Genomic DNA, 16,236 nt, shown 5'->3' with positions numbered 1-16,236 from the left:
CACAACTACTGAGCACGTGTGCCACAACTACTGAAGCCCACGCACCTAGAGCCTGTGTTCCACAACAAGAGAAGCCACCACAAGGAGAAGCCCACACACCACAACGAAGAGTAGCCCCCACTCGCCGCAACTAGAGAAAGCCCGTGTGCAGCAACAAAGACCCAACGCAGCAAGAAAGAAAGAAAGAAAGAAAGAAAGAAAGAAAGAAAGAAAGAAAGAAAGAAAGGACAGTGTGACAGCTTCAAGATGAGGTCCTAAGTGACCTGACAAGTGTGCACTCATCCTTCTTGAGGTCTGTCATCTGCCATAAGGAGAATATGCCCCAGGTACCTTCTGGCTCCTAAATGAGAAGACATGTGGAACAGACCTGAACCCAATCTATAGCCTCTGACAATAAACCCAGCTAATCTCACCTGAGCCCAGCATTGGCCCCACCAATTGCAGACCTATGCATGAGAACACTGTATATTACCTATTGTAAGCCACTGACTTTGGGGAATGGTTTGTTATGCAACATTATTTCAGCAATAGCTGACTAATACATCTAACTCTCTTCCCAATCCCTAATCCAAATTACTTACCATTACATGTCCCTATACCACATACTATATATGTATAATATATGATAGATTTTGCAATATTCTGTTGAATTATTCTTTACTTCCATTTCTGTGGTAATTTCCATGATTAACATGAAATTCCAAGGGACTATCTTTTATAGTAGAATCATTAAAGTATAGTTCTTAGTATGTGGTAAGCACACAGAGACAGTTCTTAAAATGTTTTTGGTATATACAGCATTTTCCTGGCACCAAGAAAATAATCTCTAACCAACACTGAGCATTATCTTATGAACAAAATTAATTCTCATTTTTTTCCTCTTCTCTACCTTCTCTTACCTCTATTTTCCTTAATAATTTTAATCATCTCTTTTACATCCATTCTGTCTGGATCCTCATAATAACCCAGTTTTATTCCCAATTTATAGATCATGATGAGAGAGTAAGTGACCTTCTCAAGGTCACACAGCTAGGAAGGAGACCTAGGAGACATCCTAGGTCTGACCATAGGCCCAGTACGCTGCCCACCACCAGATGTCTCTGGTCATTTCTCTCCTGAGACTTTATTATACATGTGTTTTGCCTTTTCTTCTCTCCCAGGCAGTCCATCTGTCAGCAGGATCACAAACTTATGCTCTTCCAGTTTCCTTTCTGATAAACTCGGATTTTGTTTCTATATTACTGGGCAGCCAACTTTCTGAATCTTCTACTATATGACAGCAAAGGCTGATGTTGGTATGTTTTCTGTTTTCCATACCCTTGCTTTAAGCACATAGTTCTTTTCTTAAATAGAACCTGGTGCTACTTCTGTTTTGTTTTGTTTTGTTTTCAGATGTTTTTAATGTGAAATCATCTATAAGACTTATTTACTTGACCAAGTTATTCTATTGATATTTCCTGCAGCCTCTACAAACAATTTTTAATAACTTCATCTACTCATCCATAAATTTCTCCTTTATGAGTATGGCTCTTCTTTGACATTTCTTTGTGTATAATGTTCTCGGGTATTTTTTTAAGTTCTTCAGTCTTTGCCGCTTCCTTTTCCCTGACACTTCCCTTTCAAAGGTTAACACTCATAACATCTTGTGTCCCTGTATATGAGTTATTTCAAAACAAGAACAAAGAACACTGCTCCGTTCTGTATATGCTGTCATTTGGTTACTTGTTTGAGAATTCAAGGGGTTCACAACTCTTGAAATAAGTTTAAATTGATAAAATCTGGGTCAGTTGAGAGAGGATAATAAAGTCACTTTTCCCCTCCAATTATAGCTCTCTTCAGAATGAAATAAAAATGTGTTGAATGTTAAGAGTAAAAGAAGACAGGATGATGGCAAAAGATGGTAAGAAGCACTCTTTGGAACAATTCAAAAGCTGTCTTAGCAGAGGAGAAACAAACAGAAAAGGTAGATTGGTTGATTTGATAATATTTAAGGCAACCATCAATATTAATTCCTGCTGACCTATCTGCAGCTTTTATTCATCTATCCATTCAACATATATTAATTGATATTCTACTATGTGTTAGCAATTATCAAGGTGCCTAGCCTGTAAATTGGCATTCAATAAATATCCAATGAACTGGAGTGAATTGCTTAAACAATGAGAATGGAGATAAATACTATAATGAAGATAGTATGGTCTCTTGAGCTTACACTCTGTAGGATTAAGAAGAGGCTTAATATTTATTGGAGAATGAATTACGTACTGGAAAAGTTTAACCTAATTGCCCATTTAATCCTAATAGCTCATACTTTAAGAATAAGAAAAGTAGAGACATACGTCACTTAGGAGTACACTGGGTGAAGTAGCAGTAAATCCAATCAACAATGACCTAAATAAATAGAAATTTATTTTTCTCACATAACAAGAAAGCAAATGAATTTCTGGAGATGATACAATAGGTAAAAATTTCAGGATCTACATTTCTATGGCTCTTTTGTTCTTTCTTTTCTTCTTATAGTCTCATGGTAACAAGACGGTTGCTGTATCTCCACATATCACATCCATATTCAAGACATGAATAAGGTGATAAGGAGAAGAATGGTGCTATATATTTTTGTCCCTTTTAATAGTAGAGAAAAAGCAGATTTAACATCATACTAAATGCTTCCTATGCATCATCTCATTAAACTCTCTTCTTGTTGGAATACATTTTTTAAGGATAAGGATCTGTGGTAGTAAAATTTCCAAGTCCTTATTATCTGAAAATTTACTTATTTAACATGCATACTTGAATAAAGTTGAGCTGGGTATAAAAATAAGTTCAAAATTACTTTCCATCAGGGTTTCAAAGATATTTCTCCATTGTCTTCTTGAATTAAATGCTTTGAATAGAAGTCTGGAGTCACTCAAATGATTACTTCATTGTAGTTAATCTGCCTTCTGTAATTGCTATCTTTTTCATAATTTTTGATTTTTCATTGAAGTATATAGTTGATTTACAATGTTTCAGGTGTACAGCAAAGTGATTCAGTTATACATATGTATATATATATATTCTTTTTCAGATTATTTTCCATCATAGGTTATTAGAAGATATTGAATATAGTTCCCTGTGCTATACAGTAGGTCTTTGTTGTTTATCTATTTTATACATAGTAGTTTGTATCTGCTAATCCTGAAGTCCGAATTTATCCCTCCCCTCCCCACTTTCCCCTTTGGTAACCATAAGTTTGTTTTCTATGTCTGTGAATCTGTCTCTGTTTTGTAAATAAGTTTATTTGTATCATATTTTAGATTCTACATATAAGTGATATCATATAGTATTTGTCTTTCTCTGACGTACGTCACTTAGTATGATAATCTCTGGGTCCATCCATGTTACTACAAATGACATTATTTCATTCTTTTTGTAGCTGAGTAATATTCCATTATATATATACATATATATATATACACACACATATATGTGTATATATATATATATATATATACACACACACACACACACACACACACACACACACACCTTCTTAATTTAATCATCTGTTGGACATTTAGGTTGCTTCCATGTCTTGACTATTGTAAATAGTGCTGCTATGAACATTGGGGTGCATGTATCTTTTCAAATTTGAGTTTTCTCTGGATACATGCCCAGGAGTGGGATTGCTAGATGATATGGTAGTTCTATTTTTAGTTTTTAAAGGAACCTCCATATTGTTCTCCATTGTGTCTGAACCAATTTACATTCCCATAAATAGTATAAGAGGGTTCCCTTTTCTCCTGTCTCCAGCATTTGTTATTTGTAGACTTTTTAATGGTGGCCATTCTGACCAGTGTGAGCGGATACCTGATTGTAGTTTTGACTTGTATTTCTCTAATGTAATTATTATCTTTTAAATTTTCTGTTTTTTCTTAATGTTCTGAGTTTTCATAAAACATCTCTAAGTATGGGTTATTTATCCTGTTCTGCACTGGTGGTCTCTATAAATCTGAAAACTCTGACCATCTCAGGTGTTGGAAATTTTTCAGTTATTATTTTTTCAGATATTGCCTTTCTTCCATTCTCTTCATTTTCTGTTCCTGATACTCATCACAATGTTTGAGTTTCTTTATCTATTTCCATTTTTTCTTTATTTTTTTCCATACTTTTGTCAGAGTAAGACAAGACATTCAGTTTGGTTAAACACAAAGCTAAAATTTACTTGACTAAGAGAAAGATTAAACATATATAGATTGATTACCAGAAAAAAAGGTGATACAGGTTTATAAAATAAAAAGTAAACACATTTTGTGGAAAAGTGAGACATTTTTATGTCCTTGGTAGATGTTTGAAAAAAATTGTGTGCTCTAGAGCACACTGACATTGTAGTCAGGGAGATAGCTCAAGTTACTTATGGATTTTCCACAAAATACTGTGATCTCACCCACAGAATGCTTGTGGGATGCTCATCTGTGGGCAGCGGCTGCTGCTGTCCTTCTGAGGGTTTCTCCACCTCAGTAAAGCTGAGACTGCACCATTTCCCTCATTATTATACTTTACTTTTCATCTCTTGTTCTATTTGCATACCATTCTGGGAGAATTTCTCAGCTTAACTGTTTGGCTCACTGATTCACTCTTCAGCTGGTTCAATGTGCTACTCAAACCATAAACTGAGGATTCTTTTTTCAGTAGCTATAAGTAGATAGATAGATTAGATAGACTCATGTGACTGGCCAGCTGGTGTTTGCTATCAGCTAGGAACTCAGCCTGTGCTGATAATCAGGGGCTTTTTTTTTCTCTTCATGTGGGGTGCTGGGGTTTTCTCATGGAGTGGCTCAGTTCCAAGAGCAAATGTCCAGAGAGATCCAGGTGGAAACCGTATTACCTTTTATGATTTAGCCTTGGAAGTACCATAACCACTTCTGCTGTAGCCATAAACCTCCCCAAATTTAAGGGATGAGAACATAGATTCCATCTCTCAATAAGAAGTGTGTCCAAGTCATATTGTAAGAAGAGAATCTGGAATGGCAGTTGTAGGGATGGCAAATTAAGAAAGTACAATCTGTCACATTGTCTCTTTTTTAATGGTGACCTTCCTGAGTTACTGGTCAGTTTTGTTGTGGGTCACTCATATAGCCTGTCCTCTCTTGATGGGGCAGACTCATGACAGTGGCAGCTTCAGACTCACAGAGAAGATGCTACAAAAGCCCAGAGACCACCTGAGTCCTCAGCAGCAGTATGGTGGCCTCTGCTTACTGATCTGGTTCTTGTTCTGTTTTTTCTATTAAGGACTCTCCATTTCCACTACACAGATAGTCCCCTTTGTTGTTTTATGGCTTGGCTATGTATTCCTTTTTATTATTTTGGTGATTTGGTGTATGTGTGGAGTTTTTAGCATTTCCTCAAACTATCATACTGAACGTAATTTCCTCAGGTTGGAAATTTATTGTCCACATTTTATAGTTAAAGAATGTGAAACTCAGAAAGGTTAAGCGACTTGCCTAAGCTTGAGAGATTGAAACGAGTTTGACTCCAAAGTTACTATGCTCTATTCTACATCAAAGTTCTTGTTCATGTCTAAAGTATTACTATGGATAAATGAGACAGATTTCATCAACCATACATATAAATCCATCCAACTCTCTTGTAATCAAACCTCATCTATGAAGTATTTTAGTATCATCAGTAGAAATGGCTTATGAAACTCTGATAGCTTGAATCCAGTGGCTTCTTATCCTATGATTTCAAAAGATGTATCACACCATTTTAGATAACAGATTCTTTACTGGGAAAAAATATGTATGATTTTATAACTTGTAATGGGCACGTACTAGGTAGCAGAATCATAAGTAACTTTCAATATAATATTTTATAATAAACCTAAAATTTTCTGCTTAAACCGGAAGCAATTAATTTTTTAATTCTCCTTTTAATAAGATTTCTAGTGACTCATAGGCTTCCTTCCCTCAAGCCTGTGAACATGGATTCGCTCAGGATAGTAAACCAGAACCAGTCCTCAAGGAGTTGGACCATCACAGGTGCCTCAATAGGCATCATAACTGTATCATTATTATTTCAGGAAAACTAATTTACTTAAAACATGTTGTTTAAATATAAATTATATATCAATTTTCACTGAGACTCCTCAGTGGACTCTTCTTCACTTTCACACCCTCTGAGTCATTTCTATTTCACTTCTTTGCCCATTCTCACCATCTTTCAACCCAACATGAAAGTCTTAACTAAGCTCTTAATATGCTGCTGAGCAGTGGTTCTGACATGTGGAGCAGTATAACTGCCAACAAAGCACAAGAAAAATATCACACACAAAAATATCGGGTATATACATGAGAGTTGATAACTGTTTATTTTGCTGAGAATATCAAAATTGAAAAAAAGAAAAACAGCTACTACCTACTATCATTTCCTAACCAAGGACATGTATACTTTTAAAGATTAGGAAAAACATAATCTCACACTTTAAATTTTCTTTTTTTTTCTTTTTCTTTCTTTTCCATTATTGTTTATCACGGGATATTGAATATAGTTCCCTGTGTTATAATACAGTAGGACCTTGCTCTTTATCCATTCTATATATAATAGTTTGCATCTGCTAATCCCAAACTCCTAATCTACCCATTCCTCTTGGCAACCACAAGTCTGTTCTCTGTATCTGTGAGTCTGTTTCTGTTTCATAGGTAAGTGCATTTGTGTCATAGTTTAGATTCCACATATAAATGATATCATATGGTATTTGTCTTTCTCTTTCTGACTTACTTCCCTTAGTCATACTTTAAATTTTAAACATGAAAAATTCATTATATAACTTTTTTCCTTAGTTCCTTCATCTCCCCACAAGACAAAACTGGCTTGTGGTTTGGGAACTATTGCTCTAGGTAACATGAATAATTGTTTCTTCTCTTAATCTTGTTCCAGCGTGATGTCACCCACAGCTGTGACTGGACATCAGCTGGCATATCATTGTCCCTTTTCTTCTTCATAGTCTGCCTCCTGGAGGTGGACTTCCTGGTGTGTGGGTCTGCTGAGTACACCCACAGTGACTGATGGCAAGAGAGTTTTTCCTCACTCCCCTGCAATGCACCGCTTCCTCCACTCACCCATGAAATATGGGGAAGCCAGCCATGCTGGTCAAAAGTAACTGCATAAAATTCTGCCTGCTTAGAATTCCAATAACTCTATGTACTTTTGTGACTTGGGCAGGTATACTGTGTAACCAACAATCTCATCTATCCCAAAGGCTTGTTGGTGAGGTTTTGGGTATCTACTTGCTTCACGTGTGCTTCTTAGTCACATGGGTAAAGATTTCACCACTATCCACAGAGCCCGCTCCCTCCTATTGACAAAGGTAGCCTGGCAGTGCCCTTGATAATTCCTTCTTGTTTCTTCATCCTGAATACTCTCCCAGCCCTTGGAGGAGCAGAAAGGGAGAAGAGGCTAACAAGAACCAAAAGAGGAAGGGTGCAAGAGGCTGAAAGATGTTCTAGACCAGCTGTTCCCAAGGTTTCAGAGGATACAGACCCCTTTCTAACATCCAAGTATTTCACAGACCTCAGTATGATTGGGGATACGCTTTGAGTACTTGTTGCCTGAGAAAACATAGAACAGAAAGTTACACTGAATTCAGTAATACTTTGAAACAGGATGCCTTCAGTGGCAAGACACGGAAATCCAGATTCAAACTGGCTTTTCCAATCAGGATATATTGGATTGGCCAAAAAGTTCGTTCAGGTTTTTTTTTTCTGTAACATTTTAGAAAAAATCCCAAATGAATTTTTTGGTCAACCCCGTGTGGGGGTGGGGGTGTGTATACATACATATACATATATATATATATATATATATATATATATATATATATATATATATATATATATATATATATATATATAATCTCACACAACAGAAAGTCCAGGGGAAGGACTTCAGAGAGGGCTGATTCACCGGACTAGCATCATGATCAAACCCAGGGTCTTCCCATCACACAACTCTCCATCTTCCCTGTGGGCTTCACCTCCAAGCCGGCAGCACAAGGGCTGTCACTCCAGCTGTCACGTTCAGACTCACATCAGAAAGGCAAGGAAGCCCCTATCTTCCCATAGTTCGCTCACAGAAAGGAAAGTGACCCCAGAAGCCCCTAGAAAACTTTCCTTCAAGTTTCATTGGCTTCAATATATACACATGCCCACTCCTGGACCAGTAATGAACAGAGATTAGGATTAGACCAAAACAGATCAGGTTCCTTCTTGGAGCTGGGAGTGGGGTCAGCTTACCCTGGGTATCTGGCCACAAGGGAAAGCGGGGTGGATGCCTAGGGGAAAAATCAGGGTTCTGTTATGAAGGGAGGAATACGTGTCAGGCAAGCAAACAATAGTGCCTCCCACATCCTTTTAAATGAATTTGTAGTTCACTAACATGCATTAGAAAAACAAGAGTAAATAAATATGTGTGGAAATATTATTTATTCATCTCCAAGCAAATGCATTTATGGATTCTGTGTTGTTAAAATATTGATACTTTCAGCTGCAAGTTCCATAATCAACTAAAAGTGATTTAAACAATTGTAGTTTACTTTTCTCACATAACAGAAATATCTGAGGTATTGATAGATCATTCCAGGCTTGGCCCAATGGCCAAGCACTGTGAGCACCTCTGGATCAGCTTCTAACTGATTCTATTGACTCTCTCCTCATAGTCACAAGTTGGCTGCTGTTGCTTCACATATCTCATCCCCACAGGACACCAGGAAGGAAAGAGAAGAGAGGGGAGGGGAGGAAGAGGGAGTGAGGGTATTTCTCTTCAAGGAATTCTCTTAGTCTGGGCTTTTCTGAATGCTGAGATGTATTGTTGTCCAGTTTTCCCAGCACCACTTATTGAAGAGCTGTCTTTTCTCCATTGTATATTCTTGCGTCCTTTATCAAAAATAAGGTGACCATATGTGTGTGGGTTTATCTCTGGGCTTTCTACATGTTCCATTGATCTATAGTTCTGTTTTTGTGCCAGTACCATACTGTCTTGATTACTGTAGCTTTGTAGTACATCAGAAGTCAGGGAGCCTGATTCCTCCACCTCCATTTTTCTTTCTCAAGATTGCTTTGGCTATTCTGGGTCTTTTGTGTTTCCATACAAATTGTAAAATTTTTTGTTCTAATTCTGTGGAAAAATGCCATTGGTAGTTTGATGGGGAATGCATTGAATCTGTAGATTGCTTTGAGTAGTATAGTAATTTTCACAATGTTGATTCTTCCAATCCAAGAACATGGTATATCTCTCGATCTGTTTGTATCATCTTTAATTTCTTTCATCAGTGTCTTATAGTTTTCTGCATACAGGTCTTTTTTCTCCTTAGGTAGTTTATTCCTAGGTATTTTATTCTTTTTGTTGCAATGGTAAATGGAAGTGTTTCCTTAATTTCTCTTTCAGATTTTTCATCGCTAGTGTATAAGAATGCAAGAGATTTCTGTGCATTAATTTTATCTACTGCTACTTTACCAAATTCATTGATTAGCTATAGTAGTTTTCTGGTAGCATCTTTAGGATTCTCTATGTATAGTATAATGTCATCTGCAAACAGTGACAGATTTACTTTTTCTTTTCCAATTTGGATTCCTTTTATTTCTTTTTCTTCTCTGATTGCTGTGGTTAAAACTACCAAAACTATGTTGAGTAATAGTGGTGAGAGTCAGCAACCTTGTCTTTTCCTGATCTTAGTGGAAATGGTTTCAGGTTTTCACCACTGAGAACAATGTTGGCTGTGGGTTTGTCATGTACGGCCTTTATTATGTTGAGGTAAGTTCACTCTATGCCTACTTTATGGAGAGTGTTTATCATAAATGCATGTTAAATACTGTCAAAAGCTTTTTCTGCATCTATTATTATATGGTTTTTACCCTTCAGTTTTTTAATATGGTGTACCACATTGATTTGCATATATTGAAGAATCCTTGCATTCCTGGGATAAACCCCACTTGATCATGGTGTATGATCCTTTTAATGTGCTGCTGGACTGTTTGCTAGTATTTGTTGAGGATTTCTGCATCTATGTTCATCAGTGATATTGGTCTGTAGTTTTCTTTTTTTGTGACATCTCTGTCTGGTTTTGGTATCAGGGTGATGGTGGCCTCGTTGAATGAGATTGGGAGTGTTTCTCCCTCGGCTCTATTTTGGAAGAGTTTGAGAAGGATAGGTGTTAGCTCCTCTCTAAATGTTTGATAGAATTTGCCTGTGAATCCATCTGGTCCTCAGCTTTTGTTTGTTGGAAGATTTTTAATCACAGTTTCAATTTCAGTGCTTGTGATTGTTCTGTTTATATTTTCTATTTCTTCCTGGTTCGGTCTCGGAAGGTTGTGCTTTTCTAAGAATTTGTCCACTTCTTCCAGGTTGTCCATTTTATTGGCATATAGTTGCTTGTAGTAATCTCTCATGATCCTTTGTATTTCTGCAGTGTCAGTTGTTACCTCTCCTTGTTCACTTCTAAATCTGTTGATTTGAGTCTTCTCCCTTTTTTCTTTTCTTTTTTTTTTTTTTTTTTTTTTGTGGTACGCAGGCCTCTCACTGTTGTGGCCTCTCCCGTTGCGGAGCACAGGCTCCAGACGCGCAGGCTCAGCAGCCATGGCTCACGGGCCCAGCCGCTCCGAGGCATGTGGGATCTTCCTGGACCGGGGCACAAACCCACGTCCCCTGCATCGGCAGGCGGACTCTCAACCACTGCGCCACCAGGGAAGCCCTCTCCCTTTTTTTCTTGATGAGTCTGGCTAATGGTTTATCAATTTGGTTTATCTTCTCAAAGAACCAGCTTTTAGTTTTATTGATTTTTGTTATCGTTTCCTTCACGTCTTTTTCACTTAATTCTGACCTGATCTTTATGATTTCTTTCCTTCTGCTAACTTTGGGGCTTTTTTTTCTTCTTTCTCTAATTGCTTTAGGTGTAAAGTTAGGTTGTTTGAGATGTTTCTTGTTTCTTAAGGTAGGATTGTATTGCTATAAACTTCCCTCTTAGATCTGCTTTTGCTGCATCCCATACGTTTTGGGTCATCGTGTTTTCATTGTCATTTGTTTCTAGGTATATTTTGATTTCCTCTATGATTTCCTCAGTGATCTCTTGGTTATTAAGTAGTGTATTGTTTAGGCTCCATGTGTTTGTATTTTTTACAGATTTTTTCCTGTAATTGATATATAGTCTCATAGCATTGTGGTCGGAAAGGATACTTGATATGAGTTCAACTTCCTTAAATTTACCAAGGCTTGATTTATGACCCAAGATATGATCTATCCTGGAGAATCTTCCATGAGCACTTGAGAAGAAAGTGTATTCTGTTGTTTTGGGATGGAACGTCCTATAAATATCAGTAAAGTCCATCTTGTTCATTGTATCATTTAAAGCTTGTGTTTCCTTATTTATTTTCATTTTGGTTGATCTGTCCATTGATGAAAGTGGGGTGTTAAAGTCCCCTACTATAACTGTGCTACCGTTGATTTCCCCTTTTATGGCTGTTAGCATTTGCCTTATGTATTGTGGTGTTCCTAGGTTGGGTGCATAAATATTTACAATTGTTATATCTTCTTCTTGGATTGATCCCTTGATCATTATGTAGTGTCCGTCTTTGTCTCCTGTAATAGACTTTATTGTAAAGTCTATTTTGTCTGATATGAGAATTGCTACTCCAGCTTTCTTTTGACTTCCATTTGCATGGAATATATTTTTCCATCCCCTCACTTACAGCCTGTATGTGTCCCTAGGCCTGAAGTGGGTCTCTTGTAGACAATATATATGTGGGTCTTGTTTTTGTATCCATTCAGCCAGTGTATGTTTTTTGGTTGGATCATTTAATCCATTTACATTTAAGATAATTATATACGTATGTTCCTATTACCATTTTCTTAATTGTTTTGGGTTTGTTATTGTAGGTCTTTCCCTTCTCTTGTGTTTCCTGCCTAGAGAAGCTCCTTTAGCGTTTGTTGTAAAGCTGGTTTTGTGGTGCTGAATCCTTTTAGCCTTTGCTTGTCTGTAAACGTTTTAATTTTTCCATCAAATCTGAATGAGATCCTTGCTGGGTAGAGTAATCTTGGTTGTAGGTTCTTCCCTTTCATCACTTTAAATATGCCCTTCCGCTCTCTTCTGGACTGCAGAGTTTCTGCTGAAAGATCAGCCGTTAACCTTATGGGGATTCCCTTGTATATTATTTGTTGCTTTCCCTTGCTGCTTTTAATATTTTTTCTTTGTATTTAATTTTTGATAATTTGATTAGTATGTGTATTGGCATGTTTCTCCTTGGATTTACCCTGTATGGGACTCTCTGCGCTTCCTGGACTACATTGACTATTTTCTTTCCCACATTAGGGAAGTTTTCAACTATAATCTCCTCAAATATTTTCTCAGTCCCTTTCTTTTTCTCTTCTTCTTCTGGAACCCCTATAATTCGAATGTTGGTGCATTTAATGTTTTCCCAGAGGTCTCTGAGACTGTCCTCAATTCTTTTCATTCTTTTTTCTTTATTCTGCTCTGTGGTAGTTATTTCCACTATTTTCTCTTCCAGGTCACTTATCCGTTCTTCTACCTCAGTTATTCTGCTATTGATTCCTTCTAGAGTATTTTCAGTTTGATTTATTGTGTTGTTCATCATTCTTTGTTTGCTCTTTATTTCTTCTAGGTCCTTATTAAACGTTTCTTTTATTTTCTCCATTCTATTTCCAAGATTTTGGATCATCTTTATTATCACTACTTTGAATTCTTTGTCAGGTACACTGCCTATTTCCTCTTCATTTGTTTGTTCTGGTGGGTTTTTACCTTGCTCCTTCATCTGCTGTTTATTTCTCTGTCTTCTCATTTTGCTTAACTTACTGTGTTTGGGGTCTCCTTTTTGCATGCTGCATGTTCGTAGTTCCCGTTGTTTTTGGTGTCTTCCCCCCGTGGGTAAGGTTGGTTCAGTGTATTGTGTAGGCTTCCTGGTGGATGGGACTGGTGCCTCTGTTCTGGTGGATGAGACTGGATCTTGTCTTTCTGGTTGGTAGGACTACATCTGGTGGTGTGTTTTGGGATGTCTGTGAACTTATGATTTTAGGCAGCCTCTCTGCTAATGGATAGGGTTCTGTTCCTATCTTCCTAATTTTTGGAATGGGGTGTCCAGCACTGAAGCTTGCTAGTCATTGAGTGGATCTGGGTCTTAGCATTGAGACAGAGATCTCTGGGAGAGCTCTGGCTGATTGATATTACATGGGGCCAGTAGGTCTCTGGTGGTCCAATGTCCTGAACTCAGGTTTCCCACGTCAGAGGCTCAGTTGTGACACCTGGCTGGAGCACCAAGACCCTGTCAGCCAGAAGGCAGCAGCATCAGTATGCCATTATTGTTGCTTTCTTTCTCTCTCAACAACTGAACATGATAACATACACCCTCTTTCTCCAAGGATGACTGGTACAATGTCAACAATGTAGAAGACCAGCATGATGGCCTGTGGGTTAGTGAGATGATCAAGGTTCCTGCAGATGCAATAGGACAGAGTCGGAGAATTGACACTGATGTGAGGTAAATGAAGGAAGGCAGACTGCTGTTCCTAGATGGTCCACTGAATGGTGGTAAAGCCCAGTCGTAGCCTGGGCAGTTCATTTAGGCTCTGCCTGGAGAGACCTGGACCGGGAGAAGCTGAAGGAGAGGGAGCAGGAGGAGCCACAGTCACAGCTGAGGCTTGACTCCAATGAAGTCAAAGCAGCACAAACCACCTTCCTCCTGCACCCTGAACCAACTTTCCCAGCACGAGAGCTGCCGTGTCACTGGCTATGTATTTCTTGATCAGTATAACGTATTCTTATGAACTCTTTGTTAAAATTCTGTGCCCAAGGAAAATAGACAAGAGGAAGAAAAATTTAAAAGTCACCAAGATGATATAGCAGAGACCACTGTTTGTCTCCCTAGCTCCTCTCTTCTTCCGTAGTAACAGAATATTTGGGACAGCACGTCTGTCCAAATCAAAGACTACAATTCCCAGCCCCCTTGACAGCCAGTTTGGGCATGTGACTCAGGTCTGGACAATGAAACAGAACAGATTTAATGTGCATAACCTCAGGGTGAGAGTCAAGAGGTTATCTGGAGCCACAGTGAGGAAGAGAAATAATGGAGAAATAACACTTGGTTCTGCTTCTATTTTGTTTGTTGCTTATATAGTATTTTATTTTTGATCCCCATGTCACCCAGTGGGAAAGGCATTAGTATCTTTTAGAGTTCAGGAAACTGAAGCTCAAATAGACATTTGAAATTTACTGTAAAGACAGAGAGTCATATAAGAGTGGCAAGGTTACTTCCATCAGTAACTGACCCTGTGTTTCAGCAGATTTCCCTCTCCCCTCCTCTCTCACAGGCGTCCTGAGGGTCTTTTCCCCTCTGCCAGCCACTGCCATAGTGTGAGAGTCACCCACTTGGGGAGCAACTACAAAGACCAAGTGCCTCCAAACAAAAGACAGAAGATTGGGTGCTTACTTGTCCAGGGAGGTTTTTCTACAACCTGAAACAAAGTTAGACCCAGTGGGAGGAAGGGAAGGAGGAGGAAGAGTGGGACAACTGAGGCACATGGGCAGGAAAGGGAAATTCAGTTCTACCTGAGGGAGGATTGGTGGAGTCTTTGCATCTCGAGAACCAGGGAGCTGGGAGCGAGCGGAATCCCGCTCAGTGTCACCAACCTGAGGACACTGCCAGGTCCCCCACAGCCCAGCTGAGCCACCGTCTACCTAAAACCCACCATCTAATAGTCCCAGCACCTTGGGATGGCAGATGGCCGGAAGGCAAAGGCTCTCCCCTAACCAAAGGGGACTGGGAAAAACCAGTTGGATATTTCCTTATGAGCCGGCAGAGCAGTGGACACCTCTTCCGTGTTATGAAAGGCATCTCAGCACACAGGTGTGACATGTGGAGTGTTAAGTTTGGTTTTAAAATAGAAATCTGGTAATTGTGTGGATTCGTTGGAAGCAAAGAGAAGCTCCTGTCAGTTCAGGCATGGAGTGACAAAAGCTAAAGATGGGAAAGAGAAAGGAGGGATCAGTGGGCAGGCAGTAAGAAGAAAGAGTAGACGAGGCTTGGTGGGTGGCAGCATATGAAAGAAAGGAGAAAAGGAAGAGTTGGTGAGAACCCTAATATCCCCAGTGAATCATGCTATGACAGGCTGAAATAAAGAAGGAAGAAGCTGAGCAGTCAGCATGGAAGGAAAGATAACTTCTGTTCTGGACAGAAGGGAAAAGAAGCAATATCCAGACACCCACGTGGAAATGTTCATTAAGCACAGAAACAGGCTTAGAGCTGGGAAAGAGGTCGGAGCAGAAGACAGGTCTGAATCACCAGGCATCTGTTGTGCTATTTCGTATGAGCCCCTGGATTGTCCTGGGTACAAGGTTAATCAGATTCTTCTTGGCAGGAAGCTCATCTGATCTCAGCTGACAGGTTTTCAATACACAGCTGGGCTGTCCCAGAGAGAAAGTGAAAAGGGAAGAATCAAAGGGCTGAGGTCAGGGAAAGTTTAAAGTTAAACTTTTCGGCAGAAGAGTTTAGAGGGTGGAGAACAGCACCAACAGCTGCAAATGGTCGAGGGAAAGCAGGGCTGAGCGAAGGTCACACATTTGCCAGGACAAGGGCCTGGTTGCCTTCGCTAGTTCCCTTGTGGTAATTTACAGGAGCAGGGAACAGAAGGCAGGGTGTTAAGGACCAGAGGTTCAGGGAAGACATGGAGCCAAAGGCCTGGATTTTCCACTCTAGACGTCTAGTACACTGAAAGAACAGCGCAGTCAGCTTGTCTTCTGCCCGAGGACGAGAGAAACCAGAGCCCATCCCTAGCTAGAAAGAATGGCATCCTTGCAGAAGACATGTTAATAGAAAAGGCTCCAGCTTTATAGCAGGAGGAAGATAGAAGAATGAGCCTCTGGTACAGGGAACTTTGGAGAAAAGAAGGCATCTCTCCTTCTGAGACTGGGAGAAAAAGAAAAGATGGGAAAGAAACAGCCTAGTTTGGACATAGAGAGATGCTAAGAGACACCTCACAGATCAAATGGCTAGAGTCTGATGGATCTTCAGTTGCAGTCTCATTGAGGGAGTGTAATCAGAATGACAGATGAATAGAGGGACTGCTGGGCAGCCACGGGCAGCTGCATCAGGACTGGCAAAATCAGCACAATCATAGGACTCGGGATAGGTGCTGAGGAGCTACAATGTGTGTGTTTGGGGGAGGGCGTTCTCTAGACCCCCAATCGTATCGGGG

The sequence above is a fragment of the Pseudorca crassidens genome, chromosome 5, assembly GCF_039906515.1.
Source record: "Pseudorca crassidens isolate mPseCra1 chromosome 5, mPseCra1.hap1, whole genome shotgun sequence".
In the NCBI taxonomy this organism is placed as follows: Eukaryota; Metazoa; Chordata; class Mammalia; order Artiodactyla; family Delphinidae; genus Pseudorca; species Pseudorca crassidens.
This window is presented reverse-complemented; position numbering follows the sequence as displayed.